Source organism: Pelophylax lessonae, assembly GCF_965119305.1.
Source record: "Pelophylax lessonae genome assembly, chromosome: 13".
Lineage (NCBI taxonomy): Eukaryota > Metazoa > Chordata > Amphibia > Anura > Ranidae > Pelophylax > Pelophylax lessonae.
This window is the reverse complement of record NC_138780.1, coordinates 56,008,513-56,026,219: the sequence shown is the minus strand read 5'-3', so window position 1 is coordinate 56,026,219 and position 17,707 is coordinate 56,008,513. Positions and strand designations below refer to the sequence as shown.

General features: G+C 44.6%; 1 protein-coding gene across 1 annotated transcript in view; it reads right to left on the bottom strand.

The window, feature by feature from the left end:
* Positions 1–17,707, bottom strand: part of ZFYVE26 (zinc finger FYVE-type containing 26) — a 1,347,068-nt gene that overhangs the window by 672,183 nt on the left and 657,178 nt on the right. The gene's annotated exons all lie outside the window — the stretch shown is intronic.

Below are 17,707 nucleotides of genomic sequence, written 5' to 3'. Positions count from 1 at the left end.
TCTGCAGACATGTCATTGATTCATCTTCCAATCGTACTATCAGACAGTGGCACTTTTGCAATTTCTTTTGCTGCTTGTGGGCCTAGCATTGTGTTGACGATTGCTGTGCATGCTGGCAAAATAACTGTTTCCACAATTGTGTGTGGCTTCTTAGCTTTGGCTACTATCTCGGCCACTAAATAGCTAGCCTCCAGTGCTTTCTCTGACACTTTTGTACTCTTTATCATGACTTGCTCTTGTCGTTTGTGTTGACGTTTCAAATGAATGAAATATTCAGGTCCCTTGCTGGCTAGTGAAGGATGATTTGTTGTCAGGTGTCTTAAGTTTGCTTGGAACCATTTCTTCATTTGATAACTTCATACCACATATCACACACATAGGGAGAGGGCATGATGAATCCCCTGTACAGATGAAACCATATGACAAGTATTCGTCATCATACTGTCTTTTCCTTGTCTTGATGCTGGCCTCCACTACCCTCTCTGCTGAGGTACTTGTGGATGATGAAGTTGATGGCCCAGATTCAGAGCTGGGTACTGGAGCCTTTCTTTGCAAAAAACGTTCCATGCTAGACCATCCAGTAGTTTGTAGCCGCAGAGTTCTGTATTCTGTAATGCAGAGTACGAAGTTCAGTACGTAGTACCACAGAGTTCAGTAGTTTGTAAGGCAGAGACGTCTTCACGTTACAAAATTTTAAACTGCAAACTGTGCATTCAGAGTTTAGCAGTTACAAACACAGATCAGGGAAAGTAGCAGTTATGCATTTAGCAGAGACTCTAGGGGGGGCGATCGATGCAAATTTTTTTGGCACATGGTATTTACGCAGTGGTTTTGCCAACACATTTATTTTTGGAAACAAAAAAATTAATGAGTAGAAACAAATCACAATATATACCCCGATTTATTTTGTATAATATTAATAAAAAATGATGTCAAGCTAAGTAAATAGATACCTAAAATTGCGCACACTCGCGAAATAATTACAAACTATGGTACTCCATTTCCAAATCTCCATAGGCGACACTTTAAATGCCTTTACAGGTTACCTATTTAGAGTTAGAGCGAGAGAAATAATTCTACTGCTAGACCTCCTCTTTAACATGTGTGGTGATACTCACATGTGTGGTGCAAATACTGTTTACATATGCGTTTGCGACTTACGAATCCATTGGCTTCAGCGTGCAAGCGTGGAAGGTTGGGGGGGGGTGCTTTAATTTTTTTTTTTTTTTTTTGTCTTATTTTTTTTATTTTTCACTGTCCCTTTTTTTTTAATCACTTTTATTGCTATTACAAGCAATATAAACATCCCTTGTAATAGAAATAAGGATGACATGTCCTCTTAATGGAGAGATCTGGGGTCAAAAAGTTGTAAAAGCAAAAAATGTAATTAAAAAAAAAAAGCAATTTTTATGTAACAGAACAGAAGCAGATGTGCAAATGTATTGTTAATCGAAACTGCACTGATTTTTTAATGTTGTATTCCGCTTGCACATCTGCTTCTGTTTGGCCGCAGTGCAGGATACCCGCGATTTTCATGTGCGTTTCCTGTGGTTTCCTACTTCTATTATGTCCCTCATTTTTTGGGTGCTTTCAGAAAATGCACCAAAAATGTAGGACATAGAAGTTTATGAGAAGCCACAGGTAACGCACATGAAAACAGCGGGTATTCTGCGCTACACCTGCGCTGCGGCCAAACTGAAGCAGATGTGCAAGCAGAATACAACATAAAAAAAAAAAAGACATGCAGTTTCCATTAACAATAATACAGATGATTACATTTAAAAGCAAAAAAAAAAAAAAAAAAACAATCATCTGTATTATTGTTAATGGAAACTGCATGTCTTTTTTTTAATGTTGTATTCTGCTTGCACATCTGCTTCTGTTTGGCTGCAGCGCAGGTGTAGCACAGAATACCCGCTGTTTTCATGTGCGTTACCTGTGGCTTCTCATAAACTTCTACTATGTCCTACATTTTTGGTGCATTTTCTGAAAGCACACAAAAAATGAGGGACATAATAGAAGTAGGAAACCACAGGAAACGCACATGAAAACTGTGGGTATCCTGCACTGCGGCCAAACAGAAGCAGATGTGCAAGTGGAATACAACATTAAAAAAGAAGTGCAGTTTCCATTAACAATAATACCGCATTTAAAACCCCCATATCTTATATATGTATATTTATTTTACATAAAAAGAGTAAAGAATTGGTGATTACATTTAAAAGCAAAAAAAAAAGCAATCACCAATTTTTTACTCTTTTTATGTAAAATAAATATACATAGATAAGATATGGGGGTTTTAAATGCTGTATTATTGTTAATAGAAACTGCACTTCTTTTTTAATGTTGTTGCAATCAGAAGCACATGTGCAAGCGGAATACAACATAAAAAAAGAAATGCAGTTTCTATTAACATTAATACAGCATTTAAAAACCATGTATATTTATATTGGTGAAATGGTAAAAGCAAGAACAGGCGACAGTCCATCCATTATAAATATTCTCATGTTATAATAATTAATAACTCACAGAGCCACTCCTGTTCTTCTTCTGCCTGAACTTCAGTTGAATAGCGCGCCAGCAGCAGCTCCAGGGACCGCGGCTCTCCCAGCAAGCACTTGCCGATCCTCGCATAGCAACCGATGACGTCATCGGTTGGCATAGACGCTGTCGGGAGGCCAGCGCAGCTTCCGGGACCGCGGCTCTCCCAGCAAGCACTTGCCGATCCTCACATAGCAACCGATGACGTCATCGGTTGGCATAGATGCTGTCGGGAGGACAGCGCAGCTTCCGGATCGTATGTGGCAGCGGGAACGGAATTTAGCCGTCCCGTCTGCCACAATCAGTATGTAGAACTGTAGTCTTTTAATATATCTGCAAGGAAAATATTTATTTCATAAGATTGATGCACATTTGGGACATTTGGTCGCGGCACACCTGGGGACTCCTCACGGCACACCTGTGTGCCACGGCACACAGGTTGAGAAACCCTGGTATAGGGGATAGTCAGAGACTGCGGACATGGTACAGGGGATAGTCAGAGACTGCGGACATGATAGAAGATAGAAGAGCACGAGGGGGGGCCAGAGAGCACAGGGGAAGCAGAGAGCACTGGAGGAGCTGAAGGGCATGGGGGGGGGGGGAAATAGACAGAATTAAGGGGGGGTTTGGAAAGCATTGCAGGGGGGTTGGAAGGTGCAGGGGAGTGGAGAGCACTGGGGGGGGGGCAGGCAGGGAAAACGGGGATGATTGAGAGCACAGGGGGAGGGAGGAACTGGAGAGCACTGTCTGGGGGGGGGGGGGACAGAAAATCACTGAGGGGGAGCCAGACTAAGAGCACGGAGGGGGCTAAGAGCAGGGGGGAGGTAAAGAGCACTGGAGGGGGCTAAAAAAGCACTGGGGGGGGGGCTAAAAAAGCACTGGGGTGGCGGCTAAAAAAGCACTGGGGGGGCCAGCAAAGGAAGTTGTATAGGAGGGGGATGGGGCAGCTGCATATAGATGAATTGAACTTTCCATATTCCTAGTGCAGCTTCTGAGAGGAGGAGTAACAACACTCAGCGACATGAGGAATATGAAAATTCAATTCCTCTCTATGCAGCTGTACCATCCCATCCCCCTCCTATCCAGCACACGAGACTCCTCACTGACCTTCCTTCTGCCGCTGCCTTCTTCACACAGAGATGCGGGCGGCCCGATGGACACCGGCCTGACACCCCGCAGTGATCGTGCCCCCCCCGCCCTGCCCGATGGACACCGGCCTGACACCCCGCAGCGATCGCGGCCCCCCCCCGCCCTGCCCGATGGACACCGGCCTGACACCCCGCAGTGCACGCGCCCCCCCCCACCCCCCCCCGCCCCGCTGGTACGTCCCTGAGAGCGGGACAGTAAATGCACAATTTCTCTGTTTCAGTTTCAGCAGATCAATCCGCCGCAGAGTTCCTAGCCTGTCACGGTCTATTCATATTGGAGACCAGTGATCAGGCTTCAGCTGTGCAGTGCACTGCGGCTGATTAATCCGCCTAAACCCGAAACAGAGAAAATAGTCCACTTACTGTACCCCGCTCCCACAGAATACAGGGGGCCCAGAGACAAAAATAAATAGTGTCACAACACTTTTCCATGACTTTTCCAAAACTTCGTAATTTTGCCCATTTTCCAGGACTTTTCCAGGCCTGGAAAGTGTCATGTCAAAATCCCATGACTTTTCCAGGATTTTCATGACCGTACGAACCCTGGAGGGAGGAGAGAGCAAAAGAGGAAGGGGGGGGGGGGGGAAGGGAGAGAAAAAAAGGGGGAGGAGGGCCAAGGGAGAGCAGAGCGGAGGGGTGGTGTAGAAGTGGATAGCTAATAATGGAGAGGAGCCTCACCTATGGAGCAGGAGCTGGGTGCGTTTATCTGCCATCCGGTGTGCCTCTAGTTATATGTGGAAAAGGGAGGCCGACTAGGGGGCCATCCGCCTCCCCCAAACGTGAGGGAATCGGAAGGTCCCCACGGCAGGGGAGATATCCCCATTGCATGCAGCAAGCAGTATCGGGGCATAACCGGCAATTGAACAATCAAGTGAGCACATGTACAATAGTAATGGTGTTATATTTGCATACCTTACTGACAGTTGCGGTGGTCTCCAGGGACCAGAGAGTCTGGATGCTGCAAAGAGGAATGAGACCCGAGGTGAGGTCGCCGACTCACTCCACAATCAGCAGGCAAATGGAGGGTTTACTAGTGACCACTCCACCCCACATCGGGTCAGTGAATGACAGCCTCTCAGGTAGCATGCAGGTCCCTACGACACTCATCAGTTCAATAAGAAGTTGTCGCAGTACCTTAGGTTAAAATAATTCAAGACAAACATTCTAGCCACTGACAATAGAGATGAGGCGAAAGGCCAGGCCAGTAGGGCTTAGCCCCATATGTCTCACCCGGTTGTACTCCTAGTGCTGTGTGGGGAAGGCTGACTGTTAACCCCTTAGGCGAGATCCGAATTGGGCCCACCGTGCTCTGACATGGGGGCAGGTTCAGCACGGAGGCGCAATGTCTCCACGGAGTCTGCGTCTCCATAGTGCCAGCCCCCCCAATGCACGGGGACCACCAGACAGTCTGACTGACCTGCATCCCCGCCCGACACCACCAGCAACAGTGGCATGAGCCTAAGAAAGATAAGCAAGATAAGCCATATAACTCCAGCGTTCCCCGGTGAGCTGTGAGATAAAGAGACAACAGAGCTAACAATATTGTACAAATGTTACCACTATTAAGAAGGGCAGCTTACTACTACCTTACTGTCTCTGAGTGGGGGCCCACCATTTCTCCACCGGGGGGGGGGACCCGTTAGCCGCGTCAGCCAGGAGGAGTGGGGTATCATAATGTACAGTCAAGTCTTAGGCGCTGTGCGGTAATCTCAAAGAGGGGGTGAGGTGCCTTCAGGTTTGGTGGCTCTGCAGGCAGTTGCCGGAGAAGTCAGTGAAGTGGGTTGCGCTTCGGAGCTTTCATCGAGTCTATCCCTGTATAGCGGAGAACTTGTCTGAAATCCAGCCGGGGAGAGAGCTGTAGCCGGTAGTCCTTTGATGGGGTTTGCCAGTCTCCAAGGAGAGGGGGAGAGGAGAGTGATCAGGGAGAGGGAAAGGGCCTGGCATCCTCAGAAAAGAGTGGCAAGGAACATGCAGGGGTGGTGGGATAGGTGACAGTGTTGGGGACAGTTGAAAGGCTAAAAGATGAGCGGCAGTCAGGGTACCGAGGTGACTTACGGTGTGTCGGGGGCAGCCATCACTATCAGCTCAAAGGGTTCAGAGATCCAAACACTCCCGCCGGCGGGCCGGCAATTACAGGAGACTGCTCCACTGGTCATCTCTGGATCATGAGGGGTCGCATTGGAGTGTGACTGCCGTCTCCTATGGCGATGGGCTTTCGGCATATTAATTGTGGTGACCGCAATCCAGGGATCAGGGGCGTAGAATGAACTATACCATTCAAGGTCTATTATTGGGATGTCCAGAGCCTCACAGAATGAGGGGATATCCTCCGGGGTGAGTAAGGATGCAGACCTGCCCCTAAAAGAGGCAAACAGGCAGAATGGGAACCGCCAACGGTAGGTAATTCCCCTAGTGCGTTGGGATTCCAGTAGGGGGCGGAGTGCCCGGCAATTCCGCAGGGTTATGGCAGACAAGTCCTGAAACAGTTTAATTTCAGTCCCATTAAATAAAATGCGATCATGACCACTGGCCTTGCGAAGAATGGCTTCTTTCAGTGGGAAGCTGACGGGGCAACACATTTAATACATTTTAAGAATTTATGGGGGTTTGTCCTAATTTCTTTGTCAATTTGACTTTTTGCAACCTTTTTACATATTATGTTTTACTCTTTGTAATGTTTAAACCATGATAGTGTCCCTTCATTTTTAAAAGCTCTTTTCTTATTATTCATAGCTTTTTGGCTGTGACCCACATATTACCTATTGCCCATGGGTATATATTTTGCATTGTATCATCAAAGAACACCGAACAGAAATGGCCATTCTTCAAAACCACTATATGCCAAAGGATTCTTTTTTCTGGCCATCCAGTTATGAGATTTACACAGCACAACCATGTCTTGCATGGCACACCTAATTTTTCTCTGCTGCAGTCAAGCAGGTCCTGTCCCTCCCCCAGCCGGCTAATGGACAGTAAAAGGGAAGCATAAGACTGATGAGTTCATCTCTCTGTTACTTTGCTCTCTCCTCCTATCAACACATTATTTGTTTGCACAGGAGCACCAGCGCAGTCCAACACAGCCTTGTGCTGCTTCTCTCGCTCCCAGTCTGAATTCTGCTGTAAAGTGAGCTGCAAAAGGTTTATTAGGTAAAAAAAAATATTCCAACAAGACCTACAACAAGAAAACATTTGACATTATAAATGCTGGCACCCCAGATGTCTTGTGACAAACAATTTATTATAGTGACACCTAAAGGAATAGAATTGCTAGGTACAAAATAAGGTTGATTTGTGGGTTTGAGAACTGTGATTGATATGCGCTTGTTCTTAAAAAAAAAAAAAAAAAAAAAAAACTTTTCTGAGGGTTTGTCTCTATTAGCGTATTAGTACTAAGTGAAACATTTGACAGAGTTGGCGTAGTAGGGTAATCCACAGTGGAAGACATAGAAAAAGATAAACCATCCCCACCTTGTGTGTTACCGGTCACTGGATAAGGAACACCATTTAAACCAGTTTTTCTTCCTCTTTGTTCTCTTCCTTTTGTCACTGAACTTTATTATTGTCTTATATTCAAATCTATTTTGGGTGTTCTCAATAGATGGACTTTTCTTCCTGTGTTGCATTTGCACATTGATAAGCTAATGTTGAGTGTTCTCTATTTCATTTATAGTATTATCAAAAATATTTTGTTCACCTTCTTTATTGTCTGTATACTTTTCAATTGCCGCTGCCTTCTCCCTGTCACCCACTAGAAGGGGTTGTGGTGACGGCTGGCATTCCCCTGCTCACCCGGCGCACACAGGCCACCTCCTCCCTCAAACTCTAATGGATTGGGGGGGGGGGGCTTGTCTTTTGGTTCAGAAGGTCTTTGGGGGGGGTGGACAGAGGTACAAGGGAGTGTCTTTCCCCACCCTCTGCCAGGTTGCTTCCTGGTTATCTATCATGGCACCTGTATGCGTGCCGCCGGTGGACGCCCCGCACAGGATGCTGTCCTGTGATGTATGGGCAGGGCGGCACTACGCATCCCCTTATTCCACTGGCTGGGTGGGGTGGCACTGCTCACCTGCAGCATTGGTGTGGTCCCAGCTTGATAGGGCAGCATCGTGTGTGGGATGTTCGGAAGGTTTTCTGGACTCTGCCCAGCTGCCACACTAATTGGGGCAGCCTGTGACTGGCTGAATTAGCTACTCCCTGATGCATGTCTGGGGATCCACTGACTCCAGCCAGAGGAAGCCAGGTACAATAATTTATTTTGAAAACTAAATATATTGTGTAAAATATCCTTGTCTAATATTACTTTGGTACCTCCATTGGTACTTTGGGTAATTATTAAGGGAGTAATATCCTCTTATAGAATTGTAACCCCTCTTACATGTGAGCATTTTTAAATCTCAGTTTCATAATAACTGTAACAAGTAAATTATTCCTTGGATTTATTTGGGGTCTATATACTACACATCCTCTGATATAAATAAATAAATGTAAGTGAACAATATATGTATTTACACTTTAAGTAGTTTATACCTCTACTTTCAATGATCATGACACTTATAGCTCCCCATATATTTATCTTTGGCAGCTCTTTTGCTGGACAGCTTGGTCTGTTAAAGAAAGTTGAAAAATAACAGACTTAGTGGCTGGATCACCAGGTGTAAAAGAAAACAAAAACTACAACTAATGCAGCCACCAAAACAAAATAGTAAGCTCCTTGGTTCAGTAAGTTCCATTGTCTCCTTGTCTTGTAGTGTAATGTACAAACAATTTAAACTGAAGTGCCACAACACTGCTAAGAGGTGCAGACAGGGGGGCGGAGCTTGCCACAGCGCGAGATGGCGGCGTGATTCACAGCTCCAGCGGACCAGGGACACAGAGCGGCTCGCCATTACCTCCCTTATCCCTTGATGAAGTCATGCGATTCATAAGAAATCGCACACCGGAAGTGACGTACGTACGGGACACAGGAGTCCCGCGGCTTACTGCATAAGCTGAACTCAAAGATTTTAAACTGTAAGTTGCTACAATTTTATAAATAAATGTTCGGATTTACTGCACCATGATGGCCCAATCTTTTCTGAGACTTTAGTAAAAGATGCAAGGATAGTACCACACAGGATACGCTGACTGCACCCCACAGTATCCCAGAGAAGTGGAAACCGGTTCCTAAAGCCCTGCAGGAAGTGAAGCATTCCCACTGGAAATAATACAAAAGCGTATTATTTACAGTAGTAAGGTAAGCGGCTTGCACACCTAGAGATGATTTAACACTGAAGAGCACAAATATCCACGCTGCAAAGAGGTGTAATAGAGGATTCTTTGGGACACTATCACATGTTTTAACACTAAAGCACTGGAAAAATTGATTGTTTTAAATCAGAAGATTATATGGACTTGATTTATTGATTATTTGCACTGTTTTAATGGACTATTAATATTGTAGAGCACCAGCACTTTGATTATTTATGCACTAGAAATTTGTGCACAACACAACCTTTTGGAACAAGCGATTGATCCATAGTTTTGTTCATATATTGCACAGAGTATTACATATAATTTATGCACTATATATGCACCTTACTCCCACACTTTCTTGTATTTGCATTATTGCACAGTACCACAGTTCATAATCACTATAGGCACTTTATTTATTACACTCAAGTCATTCTGCACTTTGTATGATCACCATATATAGGTATTGATTTTTGATAAGGAAAATATTTTATATAATTAAGATTTTCTTTGACTTTTTTAATTAATTAACTTGGCGTGTACACCAATATTAGTCTAGAGAGTGTGACTGCACTGATTACACACTATATCCCTGAAGCGCAGTATTCCCCCCAAAGAAATATATTGCCATTACCTCGCCATCCTCGACCGCAACAGCACTGCTGACACCCTGCAGCACCCGGGATCAGTTGCCACAGTCCTGCAAGACAAAGGAGACTGGGAAGCCAAAGAAGCGGACAACCTTCTTCCCTCAGCAGCAGAAATTGTGCCGGCGCTTCCACTCACACAGCAAACAGCTCTACACTAACCGCCAATGCCTTTCTCCACAAGCATGAGACCGCAGTGAATATCCCTCCTGGGAGCCTCTCCTCCACCAACTCCTCTCCAGCATCAGGCAGCCCAGCCAAATCTCGTTTTAAACCAGATAAGCCAGGCCCTCACACTTCTTGCTCTCCTGCCACAAATTTAGGGGATGACACCAGGGACCTCCCTGACTCCATAGAGGAGTTCCTTACAGCAAACCAGCCTGTACTGGACACAGTCCTGAAGGACATGCTCCTGTCCCTCCACAGTACACTCCATTCAGACCTCATGTCCTGCATGCACAGATTTGATAAGGACCTTAAACAAGTAGAAGGCAGGATTGATCATATTGAGTGTAAAATGGGGGAGTTTGCCACCACTATCAATGACTTAGTTGATGACTCTGAAAACAAAGATGCTGAGTTAGATTGGGTAAAGGCAAAGCTAGCGGATATTGAGGATAGGTCGCGTAGGAACAACTTGAAGATCAGGGTGATTCCTGAAAGCGTGCTGCAAACTGACCTTTCCTCATACGTCGCCACCATGTTTAAGCTACTTCTGCCTGATGCCACTGACCTAGACATCATGGTGGATAGAGTGCACCGTTTACCCAAACCTACGCACCTACCGGATCAGGTACCTAGGGACGCTATTCTTCAATTGCACTTTTTGTGAAGGCCCGCCTCATGCCCGTCATGCGCAAAAAAGAAAGCATCCCAGCGCAATATTCTTCTCTACAATTCTATGCCGATTTATCCCAATACACTATTACAAAAAGGAGAAACCTAGGCACTATAACCAAGGCCCTAAGGAATCATAATCTCCCATACAAATGGGGCTACCCCACGAAATTGATAGTCACTAAAGGGGAACACACCTACACTGTAGATTCCTTGGAGAGGGGCCTGGCACTGCTCCAGCAGTGGCACATTGTCCCAGAAGAGGCTGCCTCACCCTCAGCCCGAAACGGGGTGCGTAGGGTGAAACTGAAGTGGCAGACGGTCACCACCAAAAATGCGAGGAAGCATTCTTAACTACCTCTTGCTCAGTCTTACTACTAAAATTCCCCTGGTGAACTGAACCATAGTTTTTGCTCCAAGAGCCCTCTAGCATTACCTGAGCAGCTGTTGCTTCAACCGTTTGGACTGATGTTATGCCTTACAATGCATAATTCTGTTTATGTTTTCTCCTGATGTTCCTTTTTTTGCTTTGTCCTATACCGTGAGTGTTGCCAATTATTATTGAAATCCTTCTTCAGAAGCCTCCAGGATCCACATTTCTTCATGCTGTACTCTACAGGACACTTCAGTGTGTGCTTTTTCCGCGGTCTCCGTCTCTCGGATGGACGGGTGAGTGATTCCTTCATACACAACATATCCTATCTGGCTTTCCCGTTTCTCAATGGGGCTCAGATTTTTGACTATTAATGCCAACAGCCTTAACCATCTGACCAAACTGAAGTCCCTGTGGTAGGAAGCATTGACTAACCAATGTGACGTCCTCACAGTGCAGGAAACTCACTTTACTCAACTGGCTCCTCCACGCTTTCTTTGCCAATACTGATTCCAAAACAAGGGGTGTGATGGTAGCTGTCAGAGACACAGTATCATTTGAACTTCGTGAAGTCATAACCGACCCTCAAGGAAGATACTTGATTTTGGTTTGCCTATTGAACTCCAACCCATATACCATCGCTGCGGCTTACGCACCTAATGCCCGGCAGCTCCCTTTTTCTCTAAATTGATGATAACTGTGCGCAAACACCAGAAGGGTAACCTGATTGTTCGCGGAGATCTGAACTGCATCCCTGACTTCTCAATGGACTACCAGCCACAAGCAGGGCAGAGAGCCAGAGCTTCGACACTTACGCTTGCGTAATGACCTTTATGATGCCTGGCGCTGCTACCATGCTGGGGAGAGGGACTATACTTTCTTCTCTCCTCCACATGCCACATACACGAGGATAGATCTCTTCCTGATTGATCGATGGCTGTTAGATAAAGTGACATCTGTTTCTATTAACTCAATCACATGGTCAGACCACGCATCAGTATCTATGTCAATGAAGGACGCTCTCTCCAGCCCCCCTTCTCCAGTGTGGTGATTAAATTCTAACCTGTTGCAACACCGCCAAGTGCAAACAGAGGTGGCTGACCATCTGACCGAATTCTTTTCTCTTGATGAAATTTCAGTACAGGATGCGTTTACTTTATGGTGTGCCCATAAGGCATATATCCGTGGGCTCTTTAGAAAACAAGGTGCCAGGGCTAAGAGACAGCGGCAGCAAAGTTTGAATACACTATTGGAGACTATCTCTAACTTCGACACACTCAACAAAAACTCTCCCTCTCGCGACCTCTCCGCCAAACTGTTAAACCTTCGTACGGAACTGCGCGCACTGTTATTAGATGACTTTGAAAAGGCCAACATACGGTTAAAATCACAATATTATGCGACCGGTAATAAAGCAGGGAAACTTTGGCTGCTGCACTTAAAGGCCGCAGACACAAAACAAGGATTTCATCTATCAACGAACACCACTGTCTCCCAGCAGGATATTGCAAATGCTTTTAGCGACTACTATGGCTCACTCTATAACCTTTCCACAGACCCGGATACGGTTCAACCTGACCCAAAAGCTATTGACAACTTCCTCCTAAAACTGAATCTGCCGTGCCTCACCCAAGCTCACCTTGACTCTCTCAATGCCCCATTCACTACCCCCGAAATCCCAACACGGAATCTCGTCTCTACCGACCGGCAAATCCCCTGGACCTGATGGGTTTTCGGGAGACTACTACAAATTGTATGGGGACGTGTTGCTGCCATATTTAGCAAAAATATTCAACGCTGCGGCTGCCTCCAGGCCATTCCCACAGGAGATACTTCAAGCCTTAATTGTAACGTTGCCGAAGCCAGGGAAGGATCCTGGTTCTCCACAAAATTACAGACTCATTTCCCTACTAAACAACGGCCTGAAACTCTTTGCAAAACTCATTGCCCTTAGATTAGTTGACATTCTGCCACACTTAATTCATCCAGACCAAGCGGGCTTTATCAAAGGCCGTCAAACAGATGCTACGCGGAGATTAGTGAACATTATCCAATTTAGCCAACAATTCCAATACTCCCTCTTTGTTACTAGCCCTAGATGCAGAAAAGGCATTTTAATAGGGTCCACTGGGGCTACATGTGCCAAGTGTTGGGCGTGTTTGGCTTTAGTGGACCTATCCTTACGGCTATACTTGCGTTGTATTCAAATCCCTCAGCTTGAGTGTACTCTAATGGGGCCTTATCAACTCAGTTTCATATCTCTAACAGCACCTGTCAAAGTTGCCCCCTATCACCACTTATTTTTAATTTAAAGTTAGAACCACTGGCCCACCATATCAGATCTCGCCCAGATGTGACAGGCTTTGGCACAGCCAAGGATAAACAGGTAATAAGTTTATTCGCAGAGGACATCATCTTGATGTTACAAGATGTGGAAACTTCCCTGGCTTCGGTACACGACATTTTAATGTCTTTTTCTGCATTTAGTTACTATAAACTTAACGTTTCCAAATCTAAGATATTAGGGATCAATGTCTCTCAACAAACCCAAGACTCCCTCAAAGGTTTCCCTACCCATGGCACCCAGAGGGGATACCATACTTCACATTGACTCCTACCACTTCCCTTCTGTATCAGGCAAACTACCAGGCATTTCTATCCACACTCCCCGGCTAGGTTGGCTGCCATCTCCAAGTCAAAGTTGTCTTGGTCTGGCCGCCTAGCGGCATTCAAGATGATGTTGCTACACCAATTTTTATTCCTGTTTCGCTCTCTGCCCATTCCAGTGCCAAAGACATTCTTTACAAAATCACAGTCAATGATCAATACCTTTGTCTGAAGAGGTAAGAGAGCCATATGTGCGTTTCGTAAACTAACCCACTCTAGAAAAGCTGGAGAGATGGGTCATGTAGTATTACTGGATTACTACCTTGCCTCAGTCCGGTCACAGGCAAGATCCTGGTTTCACAGCCTTATCCCCCAGCCATGGATTTTCCTAGAGAGCTCACAACTTCCAACTCCTGGCCTTCAGGCTTTGCTACTGGCAGCTACACATGTTCTGCCAAAGAGGGGGTCCTACTCTCCTACTATAGAAGCTACCCTATTAGTATGGAGGGAATTCCTCAAATTAACCAATGTCTCACACCCTGCCTCTGAGATCCCATTCCCCCTAGCTGGTACTGCTTACCTTATACCCAACTTGCCTATACATACCTGGCTCTCTAAGGGCATTCTCACGGTGGATAATCTAATGGTTGGTCCAGTGATTAAAACCTTCCGATCACTCCAAATAGAATTCAACATACCTGCCCAGCTACACCACCTCCTATGCACCTCTAATTCGCTACACATTTCCCTCCCGTGGCAGGTGAAGCAGTTCCTTGCTTCTCCTGTGACCACATTTAAGGATATTTCCCTGTTCTATAATCTACTGGGTAACAATAATGTTTTTGTGAAGTCCACATCAATCCTATCTTGGGAGAGAGACATGGGTGTCTCTTTCTCCAAAGATATGTGGAGAAGTGCTTTGAAAACAAAATTACACTTCTACGAAATGTCTCACATTATGGGAAACCTCCCAAAAGATACTATTGAGATGGTATCTTACGCATCAGATTGTCCAAAATTTCCTCTGATCATTCCCCACTTTGCTGGAGAGGATGTGGGGAGGTGGGAACCCTGTTCCACATGATGTGGGGGTGTCCCAGAATTTGTCAGGTCTGGGAACAGGTACACACCCTTATCAGGGAGATATACCGCATCACTATACCTGCTACTCCAGCAATGGATTTGTTTTCTTTGGGCCTCCAAGACCTCAAACCTATGGTCAAAATCCCGATTGCCCATATACTCCTAGCTACGAGACTAATCATAACTCGTCATTGGAAAGACCCCCACCCCCCAAAGGTATCAGAACTAAAGCAACTAATTAACACTCAGGCTTCCTATGAAATAGTGTTTGCATCATCCTTAGGCAAATATGGTGTGGTTAGAGAGGCGTGGTCCTCATGGTTTACATACCAAGGTATACTTGACAATTGACTTGCTTTACAATTGGTGTCATCTACTCATCTACTCTTCTTCTTCTTCTTGTTCCATTGATACTTAGGCTTGTTTTTTTCTTCATAATGCTCATGCCATCCTACCACTATTTTGCTTATATTGCATTACCATTACTACGCAGAATCTCCCTTGTATTTTGTTACTGACAGAGCTCCTGCGTGAGCAAATTCTTTTGTTATCTTTTGAAAATCTCAATAAAAATCTTAATGGAAAAAAAAAAAGGAGGTGCAGACAGATAATTTTTTTTATTATTTTTATGTTGTAACACTTTTTTAATAAAAAAAAAAAAAAAAAAAAAAAACAGAAGCACAAACATTGGCAGAGTACAGCAAGACTAGGCATCCGAAAAAAAAAAAAAAAAAAATAGAGTCAAGTGGTATACACACAATGGCAATACATGTCGTACAGCATAGGCCCCAGAGATGCCCAGAAGATAGTCTTTCCAACAAAGAGGTTGGACATAATGAGGATATTAACCACATACTGTCATCATTATAAATTCTACGACCAAGAGAAAATAAATAAAAATATCAAGACAGGACTATCATCGTCAAAAAGTACATATAAAAAAAAAAATAGGGACCCTGCTGCAGCACAAGTTGTACGACTGCCTTGCATATGTAGGAAGAAAGAGAAAAACAAAAAGAAAGAAAGAAAAAGAAAAAAAAAAAAGGGGGGGGGGGGTTGGAATAGGGTAGAAAGGCTATAGGTTAAAAAAAAAAAAAAAAGGTATCAGAGGGATACAACTAGAAGTTCACTGGATCTTTAATATTTTTTCAAGTGTTATTACAAGCACAGGCCTTTTTTATATATATATATATATATATATATATATATATTAAAATAAATCCTCCTACCAATCCATGAAGCCTCTGTGTGTCACTGCTTTCCCCGGCCTCCAGGTGATCCCTTTGCCGGCGGCGCACGGACATCCGGCCGACAGCGGTGACGTCATCAGCGTGCGACCTCCCGGTGCTCACAGCGGGCATTGGGGAAGCACAGCGTGGGCTCCGGTCCAGGAAGCGGCCGCACATCGGACCGTGTGAGCCCCCATCCCCGCTTGGACCCGCTCCTCTTCTCTATCCATCCACGCTGCTTTCTTCTCCAGCTGCCAGCCTCCTCTCTCCCTCAGGACTGACATCAGGGATTTCTGCTGCAGGCAGCGGTGACACACAGAGGCTTCATGGATTGGTAGGAGGATTTATTTTAATATATATATATATATATATATTGCTTCATCATTGTGGATCTATACAATAAACTTTTATTGGACTGTTTATCTAGGTCTCTTTTGGGGTTAATTGTCAGTAATATATACACTTGAGCGCCATCCTTCAATTTTTTCTTCATTTAATAAAAATCAGTAAATGCTCGCAAAAGTGCAAAAAGGTTGCTACCCATCTCAAAAGCTGGGATGCGAGCACGGATTTGTTTTTTTTTTTTTTTTTTTTTTGCATATTTTGTTACTGGACTTGAGGATTTGTTTAATTTGTGTCAGCTGCTGCTTTTAAAGTTATTTTCATTTTTCTTGCATTGTAGAATACTCCCTTTTTTACCTGCTATTTTAAGGTAGTTATAAAGGCAGAAGGTTTTTTATCTTAATGCATTCTATGCATTAGATAAAAAGCCTTCTGTGTGCAGTAGCCCCAGCACTCCTTAATACTTACCTGAGTCCCATCTCTATCAAGCAATGTCCACAAGTCCCTCGGCTGTCCGGACTCTCCCTCCTCATTGGCTGAGACAAAGCAGTGGTGCCATTGGCTCCTGCTACTGTCAAACTCAGTTAGCCAATCAGGAGAGAGAGGGCAGGGCGAACACGGAGCTGCAGCTTAGCTCGGGTGCCCCCATAGCAACCTGCTTGCTGTGGGGTCACCCAACAGGAGAGAGAGGGGAAAGGAGCAGCGAAGAGGGACATGAGAAGAGGAGGATCCAGGCTGTCCTGTGCAAAAACTACAGAGGAGGTAAATGTAACGTTTGTTATTTAAACAAAAAAACTTTACAACCACTTTCACCCTAGTTGCTGCACAAAGTACAAAAACAAAATAATTAACAAAATAATTACTGTACATGCGGCCTAATTTAATTATCTAATTACAGTAATAAATGCAGAAGATTCAACTGGGCTTTAATCCACAGCAATGCATACTGTGCTTTTGATTTCTAAAATGCAAAATAGTACTACTTGTGGGATAAAAGTAAAGAGTGAATACATTTGCAACTCAGGTGAGCTCGACCAGCCTTTTTCCACCAGGGTGCCTTTAGGTTTCTTTAGGGGTGCCTTGGTAAAATGCCCACAAATTGATCAAAATGTGTATACAAGCCGGCGTGTGGATCAAGCCTGCTTTTTAGTTATACAAAGCCAACAAAGCCACAGGTTTTCATTATGCACATTAAGACTTTCTAGACACTGGCATCCTAACAATCAATGATGTTATCAGTTAAGGAGGATGTCTGTTGCCTCCACTGCATCCTTGCTTGACTCTCCTGTGCCCCTCTACCTCAGCACTGGAGTGCCATTAGCTGACTGATGGAGAGAAATTGAGGGAGAATAGAAACATTGGAATACTAGTCAGTACTAGTGTACTGTTTTTGCTTTGGAAGAATAACTCACCTCCAATGTTGGGTGCCCTACATGTGGATGTTGCTGCATTGTGTATAGCTATTAGAATAGTTTTTTTACATTTTAGAATGTGGTGCCTCAAGACTGCCCACAATTTTAAAGGGAACCTTGAGATTGTCTATAATTTTAAAGGGTGCCTTGACTGAAAAAAGGTTGAGAAAGACTGAGCTAGAGCATTGCCCCCTTTTTTTTTTGCAATTCAATGTTCCATTCTGCAAGGAATCATACAATTCACGATTGCCTGCATAACATG